Below are 22704 nucleotides of genomic sequence, written 5' to 3'. Positions count from 1 at the left end.
TAGACCGGGCGGGTACTACCATCCCTCAAGAGTTTCAAGTCTCTACGACGTACGCTTTGGTCTGCCCGCTCACTTTTAGGGCAGAATGTTTGTTGGTCCAAAATCCCAGGTTGCACTCCAAAGTGTCGTGTTGTGCGCTCTGCTGTGATCCATTTTCGGTGTCAACAGTCAAGCTGAGCTTGTATTGCTGTGAGCTGAGCTTGTTTGCTGGCGACCTTTAGACCCTCTCGCCACGGCCCAGGTGGGCGTGGCCTTTGACGGCTCCCCCGCCTCTGCGTCATTGTGTCATCGCTTCTCGGCCTTTTGGCTAAGATCAAGTGTAGTATCTGTTCTTATCAGTTTAATATCTGATACGTGCCCTACCCGGGCACCATATATTAAATTGATTTTTGGAACTGGGAGATGGAAGAGGGGCTTGCTCCGTCCACTCCACGCATCGACCCGGTATTGCAGTACTTCTGGGAACGGTGCACCCCCAAAAACTGTGTTCAATGAAAGAGATGTTTTAGTCTTGTGTGGCAGCAGGTGTTAATGGAAGTAACGTATATTGCTGTGTATGGGTGCTTTAAAGGTGTTGTAGGTGATCATATGCTATACAGGTAATGGTGGTGTGAGAGGGAAAAAAAAACAACAACTCTGTTCTTATCTCGTTTAACATCTGATTCGTCCACTATCCGGTGGCCGCGTATGAAATTGATTTTTGGCTCATGGATCCGGAGCATGAAAACAACATCATCCACAACAACAACAGCAAAAGAGCCCGACTCTGCAGGTTTTTGATGTCTCTCTCTTATCTCTTGGAGTTTTTACGAATGAGCTGATGAGTTGATTCAGGTGTGTGTTTGATTGTCCGACCGTTGGTGAGGATTGCGGAGAGGGACACGGTGCCTCTGACGGGAGGCCTGGGAATTCATACTTACCTGGCAGGGGAGACACCATGATCAGGAAGGTGGTTCACCCAGGGCGAGGCTCGGCCATTGCACTCCGGTTGTGCTGACCCCTGCGAATTCCCCAAATGTGGGAATCTCGACTGCATAATTTATGGTAGTGGGGGACTGCGTTCGCGCTCTCCCCTGGACACACTGGTTAAAAGAGCAGATTGTTCGAGTTCCTCTTCTTCTGGTAGTTAACGACCTAGGAAGTCCAGGGAATTGAACTGCAGTGGTTGATCGAGAGATGTAAAACTCTCAACCTAGGACCAGTCTGCAAAAGTAGGGCTGTTTTTTAGTTTTTTTTTTCATCATTCTTCAAATAATCTCCATTATTCAACCAGCGCTTTTATTGGCAGCAGTGGTCCTAGAAGCAAAGTTGTTCCGAATGAGGAGTTCTATCATGTGGTATGAATACCTTGTGCATGTGTGAAAAATCACCTGACATACAGTCGCCTATGGCCGTATTCATGTTGTTGTTTTTACTGTTTACAGCGCCACCAAGTGGCCAGTCGCCACATCCCTTTTCACCTGAGCACAGGCTGAGCCCGTGCACAGGTGTACCGACTTGGGTGTAATTGTCTCATTCCGTTGGAGAGTTATGGCCATTTAAGTAAAGCCCGCCTCGCCCACTCCCAACGTTTTGGCGTCCCGTCGCCAACGTGAATCGAAATTCCGACTTTTTTCCCCATCGCTGTCGGCAATCAGACTCCAGGGAATCTTTCTGCACCGGTTTGGGTCAGATCGGGCGAAAGACCTAGGACTAGTGTGCAAAAGTAGCTTTTTCACAAAATCCCAAATACCCGAAAATCTCGCCAGCGCAACCATCGAATCCGAGGCCTGCGTCTTGTTCGGCCCGAGCCAAGGATTCCGGTGATGTAAGACACTTGGGTCTGCGACGGACGGTTCAGGAGTTACGAGGCATTTCGTACTTCTGATCGCTGCAGCGCCACCTTGGGGCCGATTGGGCCGAGCCTTGGTGATGTTGTAGACCGGGCGGGTACTACCATCCCTCAAGAGTTTCAAGTCTCTACGACGTACGCTTTGGTCTGCCCGCTCACTTTTAGGGCAGAATGTTTGTTGGTCCAAAATCCCAGGTTGCACTCCAAAGTGTCGTGTTGTGCGCTCTGCTGTGATCCATTTTCGGTGTCAACAGTCAAGCTGAGCTTGTATTGCTGTGAGCTGAGCTTGTTTGCTGGCGACCTTTAGACCCTCTCGCCACGGCCCAGGTGGGCGTGGCCTTTGACGGCTCCCCCGCCTCTGCGTCATTGTGTCATCGCTTCTCGGCCTTTTGGCTAAGATCAAGTGTAGTATCTGTTCTTATCAGTTTAATATCTGATACGTGCCCTACCCGGGCACCATATATTAAATTGATTTTTGGAACTGGGAGATGGAAGAGGGGCTTGCTCCGTCCACTCCACGCATCGACCCGGTATTGCAGTACTTCTGGGAACGGTGCACCCCCAAAAACTGTGTTCAATGAAAGAGATGTTTTAGTCTTGTGTGGCAGCAGGTGTTAATGGAAGTAACGTATATTGCTGTGTATGGGTGCTTTAAAGGTGTTGTAGGTGATCATATGCTATACAGGTAATGGTGGTGTGAGAGGGAAAAAAAAACAACAACTCTGTTCTTATCTCGTTTAACATCTGATTCGTCCACTATCCGGTGGCCGCGTATGAAATTGATTTTTGGCTCATGGATTTGGAGCATGAAAACAACATCATCCACAACAACAACAGCAAAAGAGCCCGACTCTGCAGGTTTTTGATGTCTCTCTCTTATCTCTTGGAGTTTTTACGAATGAGCTGATGAGTTGAATCAGGTGTGTGTTTGATTGTCCGACCGTTGGTGAGGATTGCGGAGAGGGACACGGTGCCTCTGACGGGAGGCCTGGGAATTCATACTTACCTGGCAGGGGAGACACCATGATCAGGAAGGTGGTTCACCCAGGGCGAGGCTCGGCCATTGCACTCCGGTTGTGCTGACCCCTGCGAATTCCCCAAATGTGGGAATCTCGACTGCATAATTTATGGTAGTGGGGGACTGCGTTCGCGCTCTCCCCTGGACACACTGGTTAAAAGAGCAGATTGTTCGAGTTCCTCTTCTTCTGGTAGTTAACGACCTAGGAAGTCCAGGGAATTGAACTGCAGTGGTTGATCGAGAGATGTAAAACTCTCAACCTAGGACCAGTCTGCAAAAGTAGGGCTGTTTTTTAGTTTTTTTTTTCATCATTCTTCAAATAATCTCCATTATTCAACCAGCGCTTTTATTGGCAGCAGTGGTCCTAGAAGCAAAGTTGTTCCGAATGAGGAGTTCTATCATGTGGTATGAATACCTTGTGCATGTGTGAAAAATCACCTGACATACAGTCGCCTATGGCCGTATTCATGTTGTTGTTTTTACTGTTTACAGCGCCACCAAGTGGCCAGTCGCCACATCCCTTTTCACCTGAGCACAGGCTGAGCCCGTGCACAGGTGTACCGACTTGGGTGTAATTGTCTCATTCCGTTGGAGAGTTATGGCCATTTAAGTAAAGCCCGCCTCGCCCACTCCCAACGTTTTGGCGTCCCGTCGCCAACGTGAATCGAAATTCCGACTTTTTTCCCCATCGCTGTCGGCAATCAGACTCCAGGGAATCTTTCTGCACCGGTTTGGGTCAGATCGGGCGAAAGACCTAGGACTAGTGTGCAAAAGTAGCTTTTTCACAAAATCCCAAATACCCGAAAATCTCGCCAGCGCAACCATCGAATCCGAGGCCTGCGTCTTGTTCGGCCCGAGCCAAGGATTCCGGTGATGTAAGACACTTGGGTCTGCGACGGACGGTTCAGGAGTTACGAGGCATTTCGTACTTCTGATCGCTGCAGCGCCACCTTGGGGCCGATTGGGCCGAGCCTTGGTGATGTTGTAGACCGGGCGGGTACTACCATCCCTCAAGAGTTTCAAGTCTCTACGACGTACGCTTTGGTCTGCCCGCTCACTTTTAGGGCAGAATGTTTGTTGGTCCAAAATCCCAGGTTGCACTCCAAAGTGTCGTGTTGTGCGCTCTGCTGTGATCCATTTTCGGTGTCAACAGTCAAGCTGAGCTTGTATTGCTGTGAGCTGAGCTTGTTTGCTGGCGACCTTTAGACCCTCTCGCCACGGCCCAGGTGGGCGTGGCCTTTGACGGCTCCCCCGCCTCTGCGTCATTGTGTCATCGCTTCTCGGCCTTTTGGCTAAGATCAAGTGTAGTATCTGTTCTTATCAGTTTAATATCTGATACGTGCCCTACCCGGGCACCATATATTAAATTGATTTTTGGAACTGGGAGATGGAAGAGGGGCTTGCTCCGTCCACTCCACGCATCGACCCGGTATTGCAGTACTTCTGGGAACGGTGCACCCCCAAAAACTGTGTTCAATGAAAGAGATGTTTTAGTCTTGTGTGGCAGCAGGTGTTAATGGAAGTAACGTGTATGGGTGCTTTAAAGGTGTTGTAGGTGATCATATGCTATACAGGTAATGGTGGTGTGAGAGGGAAAAAAAAACAACAACTCTGTTCTTATCTCGTTTAACATCTGATTCGTCCACTATCCGGTGACCGCGTATGAAATTGATTTTTGGCTCATGGATCCGGAGCATGAAAACAACATCATCCACAACAACAACAGCAAAAGAGCCCGACTCTGCAGGTTTTTGATGTCTCTCTCTTATCTCTTGGAGTTTTTACGAATGAGCTGATGAGTTGAATCAGGTGTGTGTTTGATTGTCCGACCGTTGGTGAGGATTGCGGAGAGGGACACGGTGCCTCTGACGGGAGGCCTGGGAATTCATACTTACCTGGCAGGGGAGACACCATGATCAGGAAGGTGGTTCACCCAGGGCGAGGCTCGGCCATTGCACTCCGGTTGTGCTGACCCCTGCGAATTCCCCAAATGTGGGAATCTCGACTGCATAATTTATGGTAGTGGGGGACTGCGTTCGCGCTCTCCCCTGGACACACTGGTTAAAAGAGCAGATTGTTCGAGTTCCTCTTCTTCTGGTAGTTAACGACCTAGGAAGTCCAGGGAATTGAACTGCAGTGGTTGATCGAGAGATGTAAAACTCTCAACCTAGGACCAGTCTGCAAAAGTAGGGCTGTTTTTTAGTTTTTTTTTTCATCATTCTTCAAATAATCTCCATTATTCAACCAGCGCTTTTATTGGCAGCAGTGGTCCTAGAAGCAAAGTTGTTCCGAATGAGGAGTTCTATCATGTGGTATGAATACCTTGTGCATGTGTGAAAAATCACCTGACATACAGTCGCCTATGGCCGTATTCATGTTGTTGTTTTTACTGTTTACAGCGCCACCAAGTGGCCAGTCGCCACATCCCTTTTCACCAGAGCACAGGCTGAGCCCGTGCACAGGTGTACCGACTTGGGTGTAATTGTCTCATTCCGTTGGAGAGTTATGGCCATTTAAGTAAAGCCCGCCTCGCCCACTCCCAACGTTTTGGCGTCCCGTCGCCAACGTGAATCGAAATTCCGACTTTTTTCCCCATCGCTGTCGGCAATCAGACTCCAGGGAATCTTTCTGCACCGGTTTGGGTCAGATCGGGCGAAAGACCTAGGACTAGTGTGCAAAAGTAGCTTTTTCACAAAATCCCAAATACCCGAAAATCTCGCCAGCGCAACCATCGAATCCGAGGCCTGCGTCTTGTTCGGCCCGAGCCAAGGATTCCGGTGATGTAAGACACTTGGGTCTGCGACGGACGGTTCAGGAGTTACGAGGCATTTCGTACTTCTGATCGCTGCAGCGCCACCTTGGGGCCGATTGGGCCGAGCCTTGGTGATGTTGTAGACCGGGCGGGTACTACCATCCCTCAAGAGTTTCAAGTCTCTACGACGTACGCTTTGGTCTGCCCGCTCACTTTTAGGGCAGAATGTTTGTTGGTCCAAAATCCCAGGTTGCACTCCAAAGTGTCGTGTTGTGCGCTCTGCTGTGATCCATTTTCGGTGTCAACAGTCAAGCTGAGCTTGTATTGCTGTGAGCTGAGCTTGTTTGCTGGCGACCTTTAGACCCTCTCGCCACGGCCCAGGTGGGCGTGGCCTTTGACGGCTCCCCCGCCTCTGCGTCATTGTGTCATCGCTTCTCGGCCTTTTGGCTAAGATCAAGTGTAGTATCTGTTCTTATCAGTTTAATATCTGATACGTGCCCTACCCGGGCACCATATATTAAATTGATTTTTGGAACTGGGAGATGGAAGAGGGGCTTGCTCCGTCCACTCCACGCATCGACCCGGTATTGCAGTACTTCTGGGAACGGTGCACCCCCAAAAACTGTGTTCAATGAAAGAGATGTTTTAGTCTTGTGTGGCAGCAGGTGTTAATGGAAGTAACGTATATTGCTGTGTATGGGTGCTTTAAAGGTGTTGTAGGTGATCATATGCTATACAGGTAATGGTGGTGTGAGAGGGAAAAAAAAACAACAACTCTGTTCTTATCTCGTTTAACATCTGATTCGTCCACTATCCGGTGGCCGCGTATGAAATTGATTTTTGGCTCATGGATCCGGAGCATGAAAACAACATCATCCACAACAACAACAGCAAAAGAGCCCGACTCTGCAGGTTTTTGATGTCTCTCTCTTATCTCTTGGAGTTTTTACGAATGAGCTGATGAGTTGAATCAGGTGTGTGTTTGATTGTCCGACCGTTGGTGAGGATTGCGGAGAGGGACACGGTGCCTCTGACGGGAGGCCTGGGAATTCATACTTACCTGGCAGGGGAGACACCATGATCAGGAAGGTGGTTCACCCAGGGCGAGGCTCGGCCATTGCACTCCGGTTGTGCTGACCCCTGCGAATTCCCCAAATGTGGGAATCTCGACTGCATAATTTATGGTAGTGGGGGACTGCGTTCGCGCTCTCCCCTGGACACACTGGTTAAAAGAGCAGATTGTTCGAGTTCCTCTTCTTCTGGTAGTTAACGACCTAGGAAGTCCAGGGAATTGAACTGCAGTGGTTGATCGAGAGATGTAAAACTCTCAACCTAGGACCAGTCTGCAAAAGTAGGGCTGTTTTTTAGTTTTTTTTTTCATCATTCTTCATATAATCTCCATTATTCAACCAGCGCTTTTATTGGCAGCAGTGGTCCTAGAAGCAAAGTTGTTCCGAATGAGGAGTTCTATCATGTGGTATGAATACCTTGTGCATGTGTGAAAAATCACCTGACATACAGTCGCCTATGGCCGTATTCATGTTGTTGTTTTTACTGTTTACAGCGCCACCAAGTGGCCAGTCGCCACATCCCTTTTCACCTGAGCACAGGCTGAGCCCGTGCACAGGTGTACCGACTTGGGTGTAATTGTCTCATTCCGTTGGAGAGTTATGGCCATTTAAGTAAAGCCCGCCTCGCCCACTCCCAACGTTTTGGCGTCCCGTCGCCAACGTGAATCGAAATTCCGACTTTTTTCCCCATCGCTGTCGGCAATCAGACTCCAGGGAATCTTTCTGCACCGGTTTGGGTCAGATCGGGCGAAAGACCTAGGACTAGTGTGCAAAAGTAGCTTTTTCACAAAATCCCAAATACCCGAAAATCTCGCCAGCGCAACCATCGAATCCGAGGCCTGCGTCTTGTTCGGCCCGAGCCAAGGATTCCGGTGATGTAAGACACTTGGGTCTGCGACGGACGGTTCAGGAGTTACGAGGCATTTCGTACTTCTGATCGCTGCAGCGCCACCTTGGGGCCGATTGGGCCGAGCCTTGGTGATGTTGTAGACCGGGCGGGTACTACCATCCCTCAAGAGTTTCAAGTCTCTACGACGTACGCTTTGGTCTGCCCGCTCACTTTTAGGGCAGAATGTTTGTTGGTCCAAAATCCCAGGTTGCACTCCAAAGTGTCGTGTTGTGCGCTCTGCTGTGATCCATTTTCGGTGTCAACAGTCAAGCTGAGCTTGTATTGCTGTGAGCTGAGCTTGTTTGCTGGCGACCTTTAGACCCTCTCGCCACGGCCCAGGTGGGCGTGGCCTTTGACGGCTCCCCCGCCTCTGCGTCATTGTGTCATCGCTTCTCGGCCTTTTGGCTAAGATCAAGTGTAGTATCTGTTCTTATCAGTTTAATATCTGATACGTGCCCTACCCGGGCACCATATATTAAATTGATTTTTGGAACTGGGAGATGGAAGAGGGGCTTGCTCCGTCCACTCCACGCATCGACCCGGTATTGCAGTACTTCTGGGAACGGTGCACCCCCAAAAACTGTGTTCAATGAAAGAGATGTTTTAGTCTTGTGTGGCAGCAGGTGTTAATGGAAGTAACGTATATTGCTGTGTATGGGTTCTTTAAAGGTGTTGTAGGTGATCATATGCTATACAGGTAATGGTGGTGTGAGAGGGAAAAAAAAACAACAACTCTGTTCTTATCTCGTTTAACATCTGATTCGTCCACTATCCGGTGACCGCGTATGAAATTGATTTTTGGCTCATGGATCCGGAGCATGAAAACAACATCATCCACAACAACAACAGCAAAAGAGCCCGACTCTGCAGGTTTTTGATGTCTCTCTCTTATCTCTTGGAGTTTTTACGAATGAGCTGATGAGTTGAATCAGGTGTGTGTTTGATTGTCCGACCGTTGGTGAGGATTGCGGAGAGGGACACGGTGCCTCTGACGGGAGGCCTGGGAATTCATACTTACCTGGCAGGGGAGACACCATGATCAGGAAGGTGGTTCACCCAGGGCGAGGCTCGGCCATTGCACTCCGGTTGTGCTGACCCCTGCGAATTCCCCAAATGTGGGAATCTCGACTGCATAATTTATGGTAGTGGGGGACTGCGTTCGCGCTCTCCCCTGGACACACTGGTTAAAAGAGCAGATTGTTCGAGTTCCTCTTCTTCTGGTAGTTAACGACCTAGGAAGTCCAGGGAATTGAACTGCAGTGGTTGATCGAGAGATGTAAAACTCTCAACCTAGGACCAGTCTGCAAAAGTAGGGCTGTTTTTTAGTTTTTTTTTTCATCATTCTTCAAATAATCTCCATTATTCAACCAGCGCTTTTATTGGCAGCAGTGGTCCTAGAAGCAAAGTTGTTCCGAATGAGGAGTTCTATCATGTGGTATGAATACCTTGTGCATGTGTGAAAAATCACCTGACATACAGTCGCCTATGGCCGTATTCATGTTGTTGTTTTTACTGTTTACAGCGCCACCAAGTGGCCAGTCGCCACATCCCTTTTCACCTGAGCACAGGCTGAGCCCGTGCACAGGTGTACCGACTTGGGTGTAATTGTCTCATTCCGTTGGAGAGTTATGGCCATTTAAGTAAAGCCGGCCTCGCCCACTCCCAACGTTTTGGCGTCCCGTCTCCAACGTGAATCGAAATTCCGACTTTTTTCCCCATCGCTGTCGGCAATCAGACTCCAGGGAATCTTTCTGCACCGGTTTGGGTCAGATCGGGCGAAAGACCTAGGACTAGTGTGCAAAAGTAGCTTTTTCACAAAATCCCAAATACCCGAAAATCTCGCCAGCGCAACCATCGAATCCGAGGCCTGCGTCTTGTTCGGCCCGAGCCAAGGATTCCGGTGATGTAAGACACTTGGGTCTGCGACGGACGGTTCAGGAGTTACGAGGCATTTCGTACTTCTGATCGCTGCAGCGCCACCTTGGGGCCGATTGGGCCGAGCCTTGGTGATGTTGTAGACCGGGCGGGTACTACCATCCCTCAAGAGTTTCAAGTCTCTACGACGTACGCTTTGGTCTGCCCGCTCACTTTTAGGGCAGAATGTTTGTTGGTCCAAAATCCCAGGTTGCACTCCAAAGTGTCGTGTTGTGCGCTCTGCTGTGATCCATTTTCGGTGTCAACAGTCAAGCTGAGCTTGTATTGCTGTGAGCTGAGCTTGTTTGCTGGCGACCTTTAGACCCTCTCGCCACGGCCCAGGTGGGCGTGGCCTTTGACGGCTCCCCCGCCTCTGCGTCATTGTGTCATCGCTTCTCGGCCTTTTGGCTAAGATCAAGTGTAGTATCTGTTCTTATCAGTTTAATATCTGATACGTGCCCTACCCGGGCACCATATATTAAATTGATTTTTGGAACTGGGAGATGGAAGAGGGGCTTGCTCCGTCCACTCCACGCATCGACCCGGTATTGCAGTACTTCTGGGAACGGTGCACCCCCAAAAACTGTGTTCAATGAAAGAGATGTTTTAGTCTTGTGTGGCAGCAGGTGTTAATGGAAGTAACGTATATTGCTGTGTATGGGTTCTTTAAAGGTGTTGTAGGTGATCATATGCTATACAGGTAATGGTGGTGTGAGAGGGAAAAAAAAACAACAACTCTGTTCTTATCTCGTTTAACATCTGATTCGTCCACTATCCGGTGACCGCGTATGAAATTGATTTTTGGCTCATGGATCCGGAGCATGAAAACAACATCATCCACAACAACAACAGCAAAAGAGCCCGACTCTGCAGGTTTTTGATGTCTCTCTCTTATCTCTTGGAGTTTTTACGAATGAGCTGATGAGTTGAATCAGGTGTGTGTTTGATTGTCCGACCGTTGGTGAGGATTGCGGAGAGGGACACGGTGCCTCTGACGGGAGGCCTGGGAATTCATACTTACCTGGCAGGGGAGACACCATGATCAGGAAGGTGGTTCACCCAGGGCGAGGCTCGGCCATTGCACTCCGGTTGTGCTGACCCCTGCGAATTCCCCAAATGTGGGAATCTCGACTGCATAATTTATGGTAGTGGGGGACTGCGTTCGCGCTCTCCCCTGGACACACTGGTTAAAAGAGCAGATTGTTCGAGTTCCTCTTCTTCTGGTAGTTAACGACCTAGGAAGTCCAGGGAATTGAACTGCAGTGGTTGATCGAGAGATGTAAAACTCTCAACCTAGGACCAGTCTGCAAAAGTAGGGCTGTTTTTTAGTTTTTTTTTTCATCATTCTTCAAATAATCTCCATTATTCAACCAGCGCTTTTATTGGCAGCAGTGGTCCTAGAAGCAAAGTTGTTCCGAATGAGGAGTTCTATCATGTGGTATGAATACCTTGTGCATGTGTGAAAAATCACCTGACATACAGTCGCCTATGGCCGTATTCATGTTGTTGTTTTTACTGTTTACAGCGCCACCAAGTGGCCAGTCGCCACATCCCTTTTCACCTGAGCACAGGCTGAGCCCGTGCACAGGTGTACCGACTTGGGTGTAATTGTCTCATTCCGTTGGAGAGTTATGGCCATTTAAGTAAAGCCGGCCTCGCCCACTCCCAACGTTTTGGCGTCCCGTCTCCAACGTGAATCGAAATTCCGACTTTTTTCCCCATCGCTGTCGGCAATCAGACTCCAGGGAATCTTTCTGCACCGGTTTGGGTCAGATCGGGCGAAAGACCTAGGACTAGTGTGCAAAAGTAGCTTTTTCACAAAATCCCAAATACCCGAAAATCTCGCCAGCGCAACCATCGAATCCGAGGCCTGCGTCTTGTTCGGCCCGAGCCAAGGATTCCGGTGATGTAAGACACTTGGGTCTGCGACGGACGGTTCAGGAGTTACGAGGCATTTCGTACTTCTGATCGCTGCAGCGCCACCTTGGGGCCGATTGGGCCGAGCCTTGGTGATGTTGTAGACCGGGCGGGTACTACCATCCCTCAAGAGTTTCAAGTCTCTACGACGTACGCTTTGGTCTGCCCGCTCACTTTTAGGGCAGAATGTTTGTTGGTCCAAAATCCCAGGTTGCACTCCAAAGTGTCGTGTTGTGCGCTCTGCTGTGATCCATTTTCGGTGTCAACAGTCAAGCTGAGCTTGTATTGCTGTGAGCTGAGCTTGTTTGCTGGCGACCTTTAGACCCTCTCGCCACGGCCCAGGTGGGCGTGGCCTTTGACGGCTCCCCCGCCTCTGCGTCATTGTGTCATCGCTTCTCGGCCTTTTGGCTAAGATCAAGTGTAGTATCTGTTCTTATCAGTTTAATATCTGATACGTGCCCTACCCGGGCACCATATATTAAATTGATTTTTGGAACTGGGAGATGGAAGAGTGGCTTGCTCCGTCCACTCCACGCATCGACCCGGTATTGCAGTACTTCTGGGAACGGTGCACCCCCAAAAACTGTGTTCAATGAAAGAGATGTTTTAGTCTTGTGTGGCAGCAGGTGTTAATGGAAGTAACGTATATTGCTGTGTATGGGTGCTTTAAAGGTGTTGTAGGTGATCATATGCTATACAGGTAATGGTGGTGTGAGAGGGAAAAAAAAACAACAACTCTGTTCTTATCTCGTTTAACATCTGATTCGTCCACTATCCGGTGACCGCGTATGAAATTGATTTTTGGCTCATGGATCCGGAGCATGAAAACAACATCATCCACAACAACAACAGCAAAAGAGCCCGACTCTGCAGGTTTTTGATGTCTCTCTCTTATCTCTTGGAGTTTTTACGAATGAGCTGATGAGTTGAATCAGGTGTGTGTTTGATTGTCCGACCGTTGGTGAGGATTGCGGAGAGGGACACGGTGCCTCTGACGGGAGGCCTGGGAATTCATACTTACCTGGCAGGGGAGACACCATGATCAGGAAGGTGGTTCACCCAGGGCGAGGCTCGGCCATTGCACTCCGGTTGTGCTGACCCCTGCGAATTCCCCAAATGTGGGAATCTCGACTGCATAATTTATGGTAGTGGGGGACTGCGTTCGCGCTCTCCCCTGGACACACTGGTTAAAAGAGCAGATTGTTCGAGTTCCTCTTCTTCTGGTAGTTAACGACCTAGGAAGTCCAGGGAATTGAACTGCAGTGGTTGATCGAGAGATGTAAAACTCTCAACCTAGGACCAGTCTGCAAAAGTAGGGCTGTTTTTTAGTTTTTTTTTTCATCATTCTTCAAATAATCTCCATTATTCAACCAGCGCTTTTATTGGCAGCAGTGGTCCTAGAAGCAAAGTTGTTCCGAATGAGGAGTTCTATCATGTGGTATGAATACCTTGTGCATGTGTGAAAAATCACCTGACATACAGTCGCCTATGGCCGTATTCATGTTGTTGTTTTTACTGTTTACAGCGCCACCAAGTGGCCAGTCGCCACATCCCTTTTCACCTGAGCACAGGCTGAGCCCGTGCACAGGTGTACCGACTTGGGTGTAATTGTCTCATTCCGTTGGAGAGTTATGGCCATTTAAGTAAAGCCGGCCTCGCCCACTCCCAACGTTTTGGCGTCCCGTCGCCAACGTGAATCGAAATTCCGACTTTTTTCCCCATCGCTGTCGGCAATCAGACTCCAGGGAATCTTTCTGCACCGGTTTGGGTCAGATCGGGCGAAAGACCTAGGACTAGTGTGCAAAAGTAGCTTTTTCACAAAATCCCAAATACCCGAAAATCTCGCCAGCGCAACCATCGAATCCGAGGCCTGCGTCTTGTTCGGCCCGAGCCAAGGATTCCGGTGATGTAAGACACTTGGGTCTGCGACGGACGGTTCAGGAGTTACGAGGCATTTCGTACTTCTGATCGCTGCAGCGCCACCTTGGGGCCGATTGGGCCGAGCCTTGGTGATGTTGTAGACCGGGCGGGTACTACCATCCCTCAAGAGTTTCAAGTCTCTACGACGTACGCTTTGGTCTGCCCGCTCACTTTTAGGGCAGAATGTTTGTTGGTCCAAAATCCCAGGTTGCACTCCAAAGTGTCGTGTTGTGCGCTCTGCTGTGATCCATTTTCGGTGTCAACAGTCAAGCTGAGCTTGTATTGCTGTGAGCTGAGCTTGTTTGCTGGCGACCTTTAGACCCTCTCGCCACGGCCCAGGTGGGCGTGGCCTTTGACGGCTCCCCCGCCTCTGCGTCATTGTGTCATCGCTTCTCGGCCTTTTGGCTAAGATCAAGTATTTGGTCCTAGGGTAGAGACAGCGATCGCCTCTTGGAGGTTTTTCCGGCTTGGGTCCTTCAGTGACTTGAGCCCCAAACTTTTGAGAGGTACATTGATCCAGCTGCTTTTATTCCGGTTCTGTTTTAAGGTAAGACCTTTTTATCTATTTATTTATTTATTTATTGTTTTTTAAAGTTTTAGGCTGTTGGTGTCTCCACTATGTCGGCTGCCCGTGCCGGCATGAGGAGGCACCACAGCGTGCGTTTTTTATTCAAAGAAGTTGAGGGGAAGCTCCTGGGGATGTCACGTCTTGACTTCTCCAGGAAACTGATCCAAAAAACTCTAAATTTTAAACCTGATGATCTGAATTGCATCGTGACTCTGCCCCTGAACAAAGGATTTGATGTTAGTTTTAGAGCGGTTTCCCACCTGAATGATTTCTGGCACAGATTTGAAGTAGCTAAATCCCAGCTGTCCATGTTTACTGTTGAAAAGCTCTCTGACAACACACTTAAAACTGTGATTGTTAGAATGTTTAATGAGACAGTGACTGGGGAGGACATTTGTGTCTGGCTGGGCAGATTTTGCACAGTTCGAAGCCAGCCAGTCAAGGTTTTAGATGAGGATGGTATTTGGACATGCTCCTGGCGAATTCCCATTAAACAATGGGAAGACGCTGGGGGCTACCAGGGCCTGAAGCATCTGCCTTCTATGATTGTGTTGGGTGAGAACAGAGGCTACATTCACTACCAGGGTATGCCCAAATTATGTAGAAAATGTGGAAAGTTTGGGCACTTAGCTGAAGCATGCCAGGAAATGATATGTGGGAAATGCAGAGAAATTGGTCATACTTTTGAAGAGTGTACCAATGGCAGGCGGTGCAACCTCTGTGGGGAGTCATCCCATCTCTACAGAGATTGCCCTAAAAGTTTTGCCAACAAACTGAAAGGCAACAAAATGGCCGCCCCACATGTGGAACAAACAAAAGAGCAAAGGAAGGAGGAGGCGGTCCCTGAGGTTTTGGCGGGAAATTCTATTTCCCAGCCAGCCTCAGGGAGTGGGCAGGAGGAAGGAAGTGGGGCGGCCACAGGGGCGGAGTCAAGTTTTAACAGCGAACAGAGTGAGGAAGCCGTTCCCCAACAAGAGAGAAGTGAAAACAAAATGGAGGAGGAGGAGGAGGATGCAACGGCTTCCTCACTCTACACCGTATCGGAGGTTAGTGTGGTGGATAGTGGGGGTGAATCCGAGGGTTCACTCCCCAATGCTCAGGTGCAAAAAAGGTCTGCGAGATCTCCTCTGCTTCAAACAGAGGAGAAAAGGCTGCGGGCATCGCATCGGCTAGATAGTTCCTCTTCGTTAGATCTAGACCGTATGTGGCCCGCAGAATCTCCCAATGAAGTCTCCTTTTTGCACGTTAAGCTTAGAACATCGTCACCGAAGGAGCCACAAGAGGTTCTCTCTGTGGACTCTGAGGCGGCGAGCATTTGCCCTCCTGATCCCAGTTTTTCTGGGGAAAGGGAGAAGCAAGTGCTACATGACATAACATGATTTTAATGTAACTTTCTGCAGTCTTTTGGTTTTATCCTTCTATTAATGCTTGTATTTTTAACCATACTGCTCATGGCCCTCACTATCTCTACAATCAATGTGAGAAGTGTGAGGTCTACTTTGCGAGCACAGAGTGTGTTATCCTTTTTAAAAACTTTTAAGTCAGATGTGTTTTTATTGCAAGAATGTGGTTTGCCCTTTTTAACAAATTACAGGAAGTGGGAGGAGATTTGGACCCCAGGATTTTCCATTTGGAGTGGGTCCAATTTTAACAAAAATGACGGTGTTGCTATTTTAATAAAAAATCCCAACCTTTTGGTGAAGGGCAGCACTGTGGTGAGGGACGGGCGGGCAATTTTAGCAAATCTGACTTTTTTAGGTAAGGATCTTAACATTTTAAATATGTATGGTTTTACTGAAAAAAATAACAGGTATGAGCTTTTAGAAGACTTGCAACCCCACATGCTAGGCAGGGCTCCCCTAGTGGTAGCAGGGGATTTTAATTGTGTATTATCAAAAAAGGACAGAAGGAGGGTAGGAGAGGATTTTAAGGTCGACAAGACATCGGTTTTATTACAAAATGTAGTCAAAGATTTTAAGTTAGTTGACTGTTTTAAAACAATGCATCAAAGAGAGGAAGGCTTCACCTGGTTCAGTGGTGACGGTGCCAGAGCCTCTCGAATTGACTATATTTTTACCAGGGACCTCCCGCCGACCGATGCTACATTGACCCCCCTCTTTTTTTCCGACCACATGATGCTGTCTTGCACTCTTTCACTCCCCACGGGTGTGACTGCAGGGGGAGGGCTGTGGAAGCTGAACTGTTCCCTATTAGAGGACGAGGAAGTGGTTAGTGAGTATAGGGAGCAGTTCAGCCAATGGCAGACCCTCCAGGACTTTTACGACTCACGTGCACAGTGGTGGGAGATGGTGAAACAAAGGACAGGACGGTTTTTTAAACAAATTGGAAAAGAAAAAAAGAATAAAGAAAAAAGACGCATGATGGGGTTGCAAAAAAGACTGCAGAGATATTTTAACCTTTTAAACAATGGATTGGATTTTACAAATGAAATAAAAGAAGTAAAGAAAGAAATGTCAGATCTGTCTGAAACAAAGAGCAAAGGTGTAATTTTAAGATGTAGAGAAAGGGAGTTAGAGGAAGGAGAGAAGTGTACCAGGTATTTTTTTAAAAAGACAATAGCTCGGGGAGGGTCGATCAATATTTTAAAAACTTTTAGAGGGGGGGAAGTAAATACAACTGACCTGATTTTAGGGGAAATTGAAAGTTTTTACAGTAATTTATACGGCACTAAAGAGGTACACAATGGCATCTTAGAGGAAGTTTTAGGGTTTTTAGATAAAAAAGTTAAGAGTCCAAATGTGCTTTTATCCCAGGATTTTAATCTTTTAGAATTGGAAAAAGCTTTAAAGGGTTTTAAGAAGGGGAAGTCCCCGGGCATGGACGGACTCCCCTTTGAGTTTTATCTGACTTTCTGGGACATTTTAGCACATGACTTACTTACAGTTTTTAAAGAATTTGAGACTCTTGACAGACTTCCAGACAGCTTTAGAGTAGGGATAGTTACATTACTGTACAAAAAAGGAGACAAGACTGACTTGAGAAACTGGCGACCAATCACTCTTTTAAATTATGATTGTAAACTTTTTAGTAAGATTTTAGCTACACGCATGTCGACTGTTTTAGAGGACGTAATCCACCTGGATCAAGCTTGCGCTGTGCCCGGCAGGAAGATCACGGACAGCCTGGTACTGATCAGAGACGCCATCTGTTATGCGAGAGACAGAAACATTAGGCTTGTAGTCCTAAATTTAGACTTTGAAAAAGCTTTTGATCGGGTCTCGCACCAGTACCTCCTTCAGGTACTGCAAAAAATGGGCTTTCCAGAGAGGTTTATAGCTTGGGTGGGACTGCTGTATGAGGGCTTAAGCAGCAAATTTCTTGCAAATGGGCATCTTTCCAAAGCTGTAAATATCCACAGCGGTGTCCGTCAGGGGTGTCCTTTATCTCCCCTTCTGTATGTGGCTTGTATTGAGCCACTGGCACAGATCTTGAGAAGGGATAAATGGATTAAAGGACTAGATATCCCAGGAACTGGTGGACTGACGGCGACCTGCGTTTTATATATGGATGACGTGACCCTTTTAGCGACTGACTTTTTATCAGTACGAAGAGCAATGGACTTGACTGACTGGTACGGTCGGGCCTCGGGCGCCAAGCTTAACAGGAGTAAGTCCGAGGCCCTGCTCTTCGGGCCGTGGGGCGACGTGGACACAGGAGGACTAGATTTGGATTTTAAAGAAAAGGATTTGAAAATTTTAGGAGTAAAATTTGACAGGGAGGGTGGAGGACCAGGAAACTGGACTGACATGTTAGGGAAAGTCAGACAAAGACTGGGCTTTTGGGGACTAAGACAACTGACGTTAGAAGGCAAGATTTTAATTTTTAAAGCAGTGATTTTACCACTAATTTTACTTGTCTGTTCTGTTTTTAGTCCCCCAAGACGATTCCTGGCTAAGTTGGAGAGGGCGGTATTTTATTTCCTGTGGGGGTCCAAGTGGGAACGAATCAAGAGGGAGGTCGTTAAAAAGAAAAAAGAGAATGGCGGGAAAGGCCTCCCAGACCCCCACCTGTTTTTAGGCAGCCGCTTTGCCGCCCTCCATATCCAGTATGCACTGACCCCATCCAGAGAACACAAGACAGCAGCCATGACCCGATTCTGGATGGGGTCATACCTAAGAAGTTTGAAAATTTTACCCATTGATCTTAAAAGTCCAGTGTCTTTTAATTTGTCAAAAGAGCATAGTTTTATTAAGAAATTTTTAAAGAAATATCTTTTAGAAACAAATGATGCCACTGTTTTAACTAATCACAAGTCTCTCGTCTCTCTTGTGCAGGATCGAGAATCGGTGAGTCCAGTTCCAGGCCTCACACTAGGTGAGGCCAAAGACGTTTGGAGGAACGCAGCCCACCCAGCTCTCCAGAACAGGCTTAAGGACCTGTCGTGGATGGTGGCTCATGAGATCCTCCCGGTCAGGGCGGTCATGCACTCCAGAGGCATGGCCAAAAACTCCACCTGCCCACGGTCCGGATGTGGTTCCCCGGAGACCGTTCAACATCTGCTCTGGGAGTGCGGCGCTGCGCGGGACCTGTGGGCCAAGACAGGCCCCCTGTTTTTCCCGTGCCTGCCAGCGGGTGGGGCCCAGGTGGACTATAAGCTCGCCATCCTGGGGGTGGGTCAGGGCTTGAAGGAGTTGACACCACCAACGTTTGCCTCGCTCTGGCTCACCCTCAACCACATCAAGGATGCCATCTGGGTCACCAGAAACCTGCTGGTGGGGAAACGCGTGACGGTCCCCCTCCACGCGTGCGAGCAGAGGATAACATCAACGCTGCAGGGTGGGCCGCACGTCGTTATTCGGATGGGGGGGCCGAGGTCACACGGAGAAGGTCCCGGCCGCCACCGTACCTGGCCGCCCGTAGATGCACCCTCACCACTCTGGCTACGGGAACAGCGGGCCAGCGGGCCGGAGGAGAGGGGATCTCCGCTGGGCACTGGAAGCGAGGAGTCTGGGGCCTGTTCTGGAGACCTGGAGTGAATGGACATTCTTGATAGGGACTCACCCTCGATCCTGTACAAGAGATGTTTTATTTGGCATATTTTATTGTTTTATTGTTTTATATTTGCATTCCTATTTTATTTTAATCCATTTTACCTTTACTTTAAAACAACACACAACATACATGGACTTTTACACAACACATCAACATAACTGATTTTTAACTGTAACTTATGTCCTTTTTGTTGTTTTAAGATATGTGCAAAAATGTGATTTTATAAGGAAAAAATGGATATTGAAAGAATGGAATGAAACAATGTGACAATAAACTTTTTTCGAAAGAAAATCTGTTCTTATCAGTTTAATATCTGATACGTGCCCTACCCGGGCACCATATATTAAATTGATTTTTGGAACTGGGAGATGGAAGAGGGGCTTGCTCCGTCCACTCCACGCATCGACCCGGTATTGCAGTACTTCTGGGAACGGTGCACCCCCAAAAACTGTGTTCAATGAAAGAGATGTTTTAGTCTTGTGTGGCAGCAGGTGTTAATGGAAGTAACGTATATTGCTGTGTATGGGTGCTTTAAAGGTGTTGTAGGTGATCATATGCTATACAGGTAATGGTGGTGTGAGAGGGAAAAAAAAACAACAACTCTGTTCTTATCTCGTTTAACATCTGATTCGTCCACTATCCGGTGGCCGCGTATGAAATTGATTTTTGGCTCATGGATCCGGAGCATGAAAACAACATCATCCACAACAACAACAGCAAAAGAGCCCGACTCTGCAGGTTTTTGATGTCTCTCTCTTATCTCTTGGAGTTTTTACGAATGAGCTGATGAGTTGAATCAGGTGTGTGTTTGATTGTCCGACCGTTGGTGAGGATTGCGGAGAGGGACACGGTGCCTCTGACGGGAGGCCTGGGAATTCATACTTACCTGGCAGGGGAGACACCATGATCAGGAAGGTGGTTCACCCAGGGCGAGGCTCGGCCATTGCACTCCGGTTGTGCTGACCCCTGCGAATTCCCCAAATGTGGGAATCTCGACTGCATAATTTATGGTAGTGGGGGACTGCGTTCGCGCTCTCCCCTGGACACACTGGTTAAAAGAGCAGATTGTTCGAGTTCCTCTTCTTCTGGTAGTTAACGACCTAGGAAGTCCAGGGAATTGAACTGCAGTGGTTGATCGAGAGATGTAAAACTCTCAACCTAGGACCAGTCTGCAAAAGTAGGGCTGTTTTTTAGTTTTTTTTTTCATCATTCTTCAAATAATCTCCATTATTCAACCAGCGCTTTTATTGGCAGCAGTGGTCCTAGAAGCAAAGTTGTTCCGAATGAGGAGTTCTATCATGTGGTATGAATACCTTGTGCATGTGTGAAAAATCACCTGACATACAGTCGCCTATGGCCGTATTCATGTTGTTGTTTTTACTGTTTACAGCGCCACCAAGTGGCCAGTCGCCACATCCCTTTTCACCTGAGCACAGGCTGAGCCCGTGCACAGGTGTACCGACTTGGGTGTAATTGTCTCATTCCGTTGGAGAGTTATGGCCATTTAAGTAAAGCCGGCCTCGCCCACTCCCAACGTTTTGGCGTCCCGTCTCCAACGTGAATCGAAATTCCGACTTTTTTCCCCATCGCTGTCGGCAATCAGACTCCAGGGAATCTTTCTGCACCGGTTTGGGTCAGATCGGGCGAAAGACCTAGGACTAGTGTGCAAAAGTAGCTTTTTCACAAAATCCCAAATACCCGAAAATCTCGCCAGCGCAACCATCGAATCCGAGGCCTGCGTCTTGTTCGGCCCGAGCCAAGGATTCCGGTGATGTAAGACACTTGGGTCTGCGACGGACGGTTCAGGAGTTACGAGGCATTTCGTACTTCTGATCGCTGCAGCGCCACCTTGGGGCCGATTGGGCCGAGCCTTGGTGATGTTGTAGACCGGGCGGGTACTACCATCCCTCAAGAGTTTCAAGTCTCTACGACGTACGCTTTGGTCTGCCCGCTCACTTTTAGGGCAGAATGTTTGTTGGTCCAAAATCCCAGGTTGCACTCCAAAGTGTCGTGTTGTGCGCTCTGCTGTGATCCATTTTCGGTGTCAACAGTCAAGCTGAGCTTGTATTGCTGTGAGCTGAGCTTGTTTGCTGGCGACCTTTAGACCCTCTCGCCACGGCCCAGGTGGGCGTGGCCTTTGACGGCTCCCCCGCCTCTGCGTCATTGTGTCATCGCTTCTCGGCCTTTTGGCTAAGATCAAGTGTAGTATCTGTTCTTATCAGTTTAATATCTGATACGTGCCCTACCCGGGCACCATATATTAAATTGATTTTTGGAACTGGGAGATGGAAGAGTGGCTTGCTCCGTCCACTCCACGCATCGACCCGGTATTGCAGTACTTCTGGGAACGGTGCACCCCCAAAAACTGTGTTCAATGAAAGAGATGTTTTAGTCTTGTGTGGCAGCAGGTGTTAATGGAAGTAACGTATATTGCTGTGTATGGGTGCTTTAAAGGTGTTGTAGGTGATCATATGCTATACAGGTAATGGTGGTGTGAGAGGGAAAAAAAAACAACAACTCTGTTCTTATCTCGTTTAACATCTGATTCGTCCACTATCCGGTGACCGCGTATGAAATTGATTTTTGGCTCATGGATCCGGAGCATGAAAACAACATCATCCACAACAACAACAGCAAAAGAGCCCGACTCTGCAGGTTTTTGATGTCTCTCTCTTATCTCTTGGAGTTTTTACGAATGAGCTGATGAGTTGAATCAGGTGTGTGTTTGATTGTCCGACCGTTGGTGAGGATTGCGGAGAGGGACACGGTGCCTCTGACGGGAGGCCTGGGAATTCATACTTACCTGGCAGGGGAGACACCATGATCAGGAAGGTGGTTCACCCAGGGCGAGGCTCGGCCATTGCACTCCGGTTGTGCTGACCCCTGCGAATTCCCCAAATGTGGGAATCTCGACTGCATAATTTATGGTAGTGGGGGACTGCGTTCGCGCTCTCCCCTGGACACACTGGTTAAAAGAGCAGATTGTTCGAGTTCCTCTTCTTCTGGTAGTTAACGACCTAGGAAGTCCAGGGAATTGAACTGCAGTGGTTGATCGAGAGATGTAAAACTCTCAACCTAGGACCAGTCTGCAAAAGTAGGGCTGTTTTTTAGTTTTTTTTTTCATCATTCTTCAAATAATCTCCATTATTCAACCAGCGCTTTTATTGGCAGCAGTGGTCCTAGAAGCAAAGTTGTTCCGAATGAGGAGTTCTATCATGTGGTATGAATACCTTGTGCATGTGTGAAAAATCACCTGACATACAGTCGCCTATGGCCGTATTCATGTTGTTGTTTTTACTGTTTACAGCGCCACCAAGTGGCCAGTCGCCACATCCCTTTTCACCTGAGCACAGGCTGAGCCCGTGCACAGGTGTACCGACTTGGGTGTAATTGTCTCATTCCGTTGGAGAGTTATGGCCATTTAAGTAAAGCCGGCCTCGCCCACTCCCAACGTTTTGGCGTCCCGTCGCCAACGTGAATCGAAATTCCGACTTTTTTCCCCATCGCTGTCGGCAATCAGACTCCAGGGAATCTTTCTGCACCGGTTTGGGTCAGATCGGGCGAAAGACCTAGGACTAGTGTGCAAAAGTAGCTTTTTCACAAAATCCCAAATACCCGAAAATCTCGCCAGCGCAACCATCGAATCCGAGGCCTGCGTCTTGTTCGGCCCGAGCCAAGGATTCCGGTGATGTAAGACACTTGGGTCTGCGACGGACGGTTCAGGAGTTACGAGGCATTTCGTACTTCTGATCGCTGCAGCGCCACCTTGGGGCCGATTGGGCCGAGCCTTGGTGATGTTGTAGACCGGGCGG

General features: G+C 48.4%; 17 non-coding genes and 1 pseudogene across 17 annotated transcripts; all 18 read left to right on the top strand.

Annotated features, from left to right (window-relative positions):
* The first annotated feature begins 287 nt into the window (after positions 1-287).
* On the top strand, positions 288-478 carry LOC143727137 (U2 spliceosomal RNA). Its single transcript, XR_013199345.1, has one exon. It is a non-coding gene; the product is annotated as a U2 spliceosomal RNA (small nuclear RNA).
* Positions 479-912: 434 nt separating this feature from the next.
* LOC143726764 (U1 spliceosomal RNA) lies at positions 913-1076 on the top strand. The gene has a single exon (XR_013198996.1). It is a non-coding gene; the product is annotated as a U1 spliceosomal RNA (small nuclear RNA).
* A 1128-nt stretch (positions 1077-2204) lies between these two features.
* LOC143727136 (U2 spliceosomal RNA) lies at positions 2205-2395 on the top strand. The gene has a single exon (XR_013199344.1). It is a non-coding gene; the product is annotated as a U2 spliceosomal RNA (small nuclear RNA).
* A 434-nt stretch (positions 2396-2829) lies between these two features.
* On the top strand, positions 2830-2993 carry LOC143726763 (U1 spliceosomal RNA). Its single transcript, XR_013198995.1, has one exon. It is a non-coding gene; the product is annotated as a U1 spliceosomal RNA (small nuclear RNA).
* Positions 2994-4121: 1128 nt separating this feature from the next.
* On the top strand, positions 4122-4312 carry LOC143727135 (U2 spliceosomal RNA). The gene has a single exon (XR_013199343.1). It is a non-coding gene; the product is annotated as a U2 spliceosomal RNA (small nuclear RNA).
* A 424-nt stretch (positions 4313-4736) lies between these two features.
* On the top strand, positions 4737-4900 carry LOC143726762 (U1 spliceosomal RNA). Its single transcript, XR_013198994.1, has one exon. It is a non-coding gene; the product is annotated as a U1 spliceosomal RNA (small nuclear RNA).
* Positions 4901-6028: 1128 nt separating this feature from the next.
* On the top strand, positions 6029-6219 carry LOC143727134 (U2 spliceosomal RNA). The gene has a single exon (XR_013199342.1). It is a non-coding gene; the product is annotated as a U2 spliceosomal RNA (small nuclear RNA).
* A 434-nt stretch (positions 6220-6653) lies between these two features.
* LOC143726761 (U1 spliceosomal RNA) lies at positions 6654-6817 on the top strand. Its single transcript, XR_013198993.1, has one exon. It is a non-coding gene; the product is annotated as a U1 spliceosomal RNA (small nuclear RNA).
* Positions 6818-7945: 1128 nt separating this feature from the next.
* On the top strand, positions 7946-8136 carry LOC143727133 (U2 spliceosomal RNA). The gene has a single exon (XR_013199341.1). It is a non-coding gene; the product is annotated as a U2 spliceosomal RNA (small nuclear RNA).
* Positions 8137-8570: 434 nt separating this feature from the next.
* LOC143726760 (U1 spliceosomal RNA) lies at positions 8571-8734 on the top strand. Its single transcript, XR_013198992.1, has one exon. It is a non-coding gene; the product is annotated as a U1 spliceosomal RNA (small nuclear RNA).
* Positions 8735-9862: 1128 nt separating this feature from the next.
* Positions 9863-10053, top strand: LOC143727132 (U2 spliceosomal RNA). Its single transcript, XR_013199340.1, has one exon. It is a non-coding gene; the product is annotated as a U2 spliceosomal RNA (small nuclear RNA).
* Positions 10054-10487: 434 nt separating this feature from the next.
* LOC143726758 (U1 spliceosomal RNA) lies at positions 10488-10651 on the top strand. The gene has a single exon (XR_013198991.1). It is a non-coding gene; the product is annotated as a U1 spliceosomal RNA (small nuclear RNA).
* Positions 10652-11779: 1128 nt separating this feature from the next.
* Positions 11780-11970, top strand: LOC143727208 (U2 spliceosomal RNA). Its single transcript, XR_013199414.1, has one exon. It is a non-coding gene; the product is annotated as a U2 spliceosomal RNA (small nuclear RNA).
* Positions 11971-12404: 434 nt separating this feature from the next.
* LOC143726756 (U1 spliceosomal RNA) lies at positions 12405-12568 on the top strand. Its single transcript, XR_013198989.1, has one exon. It is a non-coding gene; the product is annotated as a U1 spliceosomal RNA (small nuclear RNA).
* Positions 12569-19163: 6595 nt separating this feature from the next.
* Positions 19164-19336, top strand: LOC143727430 (U2 spliceosomal RNA; annotated as a pseudogene).
* A 434-nt stretch (positions 19337-19770) lies between these two features.
* Positions 19771-19934, top strand: LOC143726755 (U1 spliceosomal RNA). The gene has a single exon (XR_013198988.1). It is a non-coding gene; the product is annotated as a U1 spliceosomal RNA (small nuclear RNA).
* A 1128-nt stretch (positions 19935-21062) lies between these two features.
* On the top strand, positions 21063-21253 carry LOC143727207 (U2 spliceosomal RNA). Its single transcript, XR_013199413.1, has one exon. It is a non-coding gene; the product is annotated as a U2 spliceosomal RNA (small nuclear RNA).
* A 434-nt stretch (positions 21254-21687) lies between these two features.
* Positions 21688-21851, top strand: LOC143726754 (U1 spliceosomal RNA). Its single transcript, XR_013198987.1, has one exon. It is a non-coding gene; the product is annotated as a U1 spliceosomal RNA (small nuclear RNA).
* The last annotated feature ends 853 nt before the right edge of the window (positions 21852-22704 follow it).

This window comes from Siphateles boraxobius, unplaced genomic scaffold, assembly GCF_051911475.1.
Source record: "Siphateles boraxobius isolate OS27281-9 unplaced genomic scaffold, OSU_SipBor_1 77, whole genome shotgun sequence".
NCBI classification, from domain to species: domain Eukaryota; kingdom Metazoa; phylum Chordata; class Actinopteri; order Cypriniformes; family Leuciscidae; genus Siphateles; species Siphateles boraxobius.
Note: the sequence above shows the minus strand (reverse complement) of the source record. Positions and strands in the feature narration are given on the sequence as shown.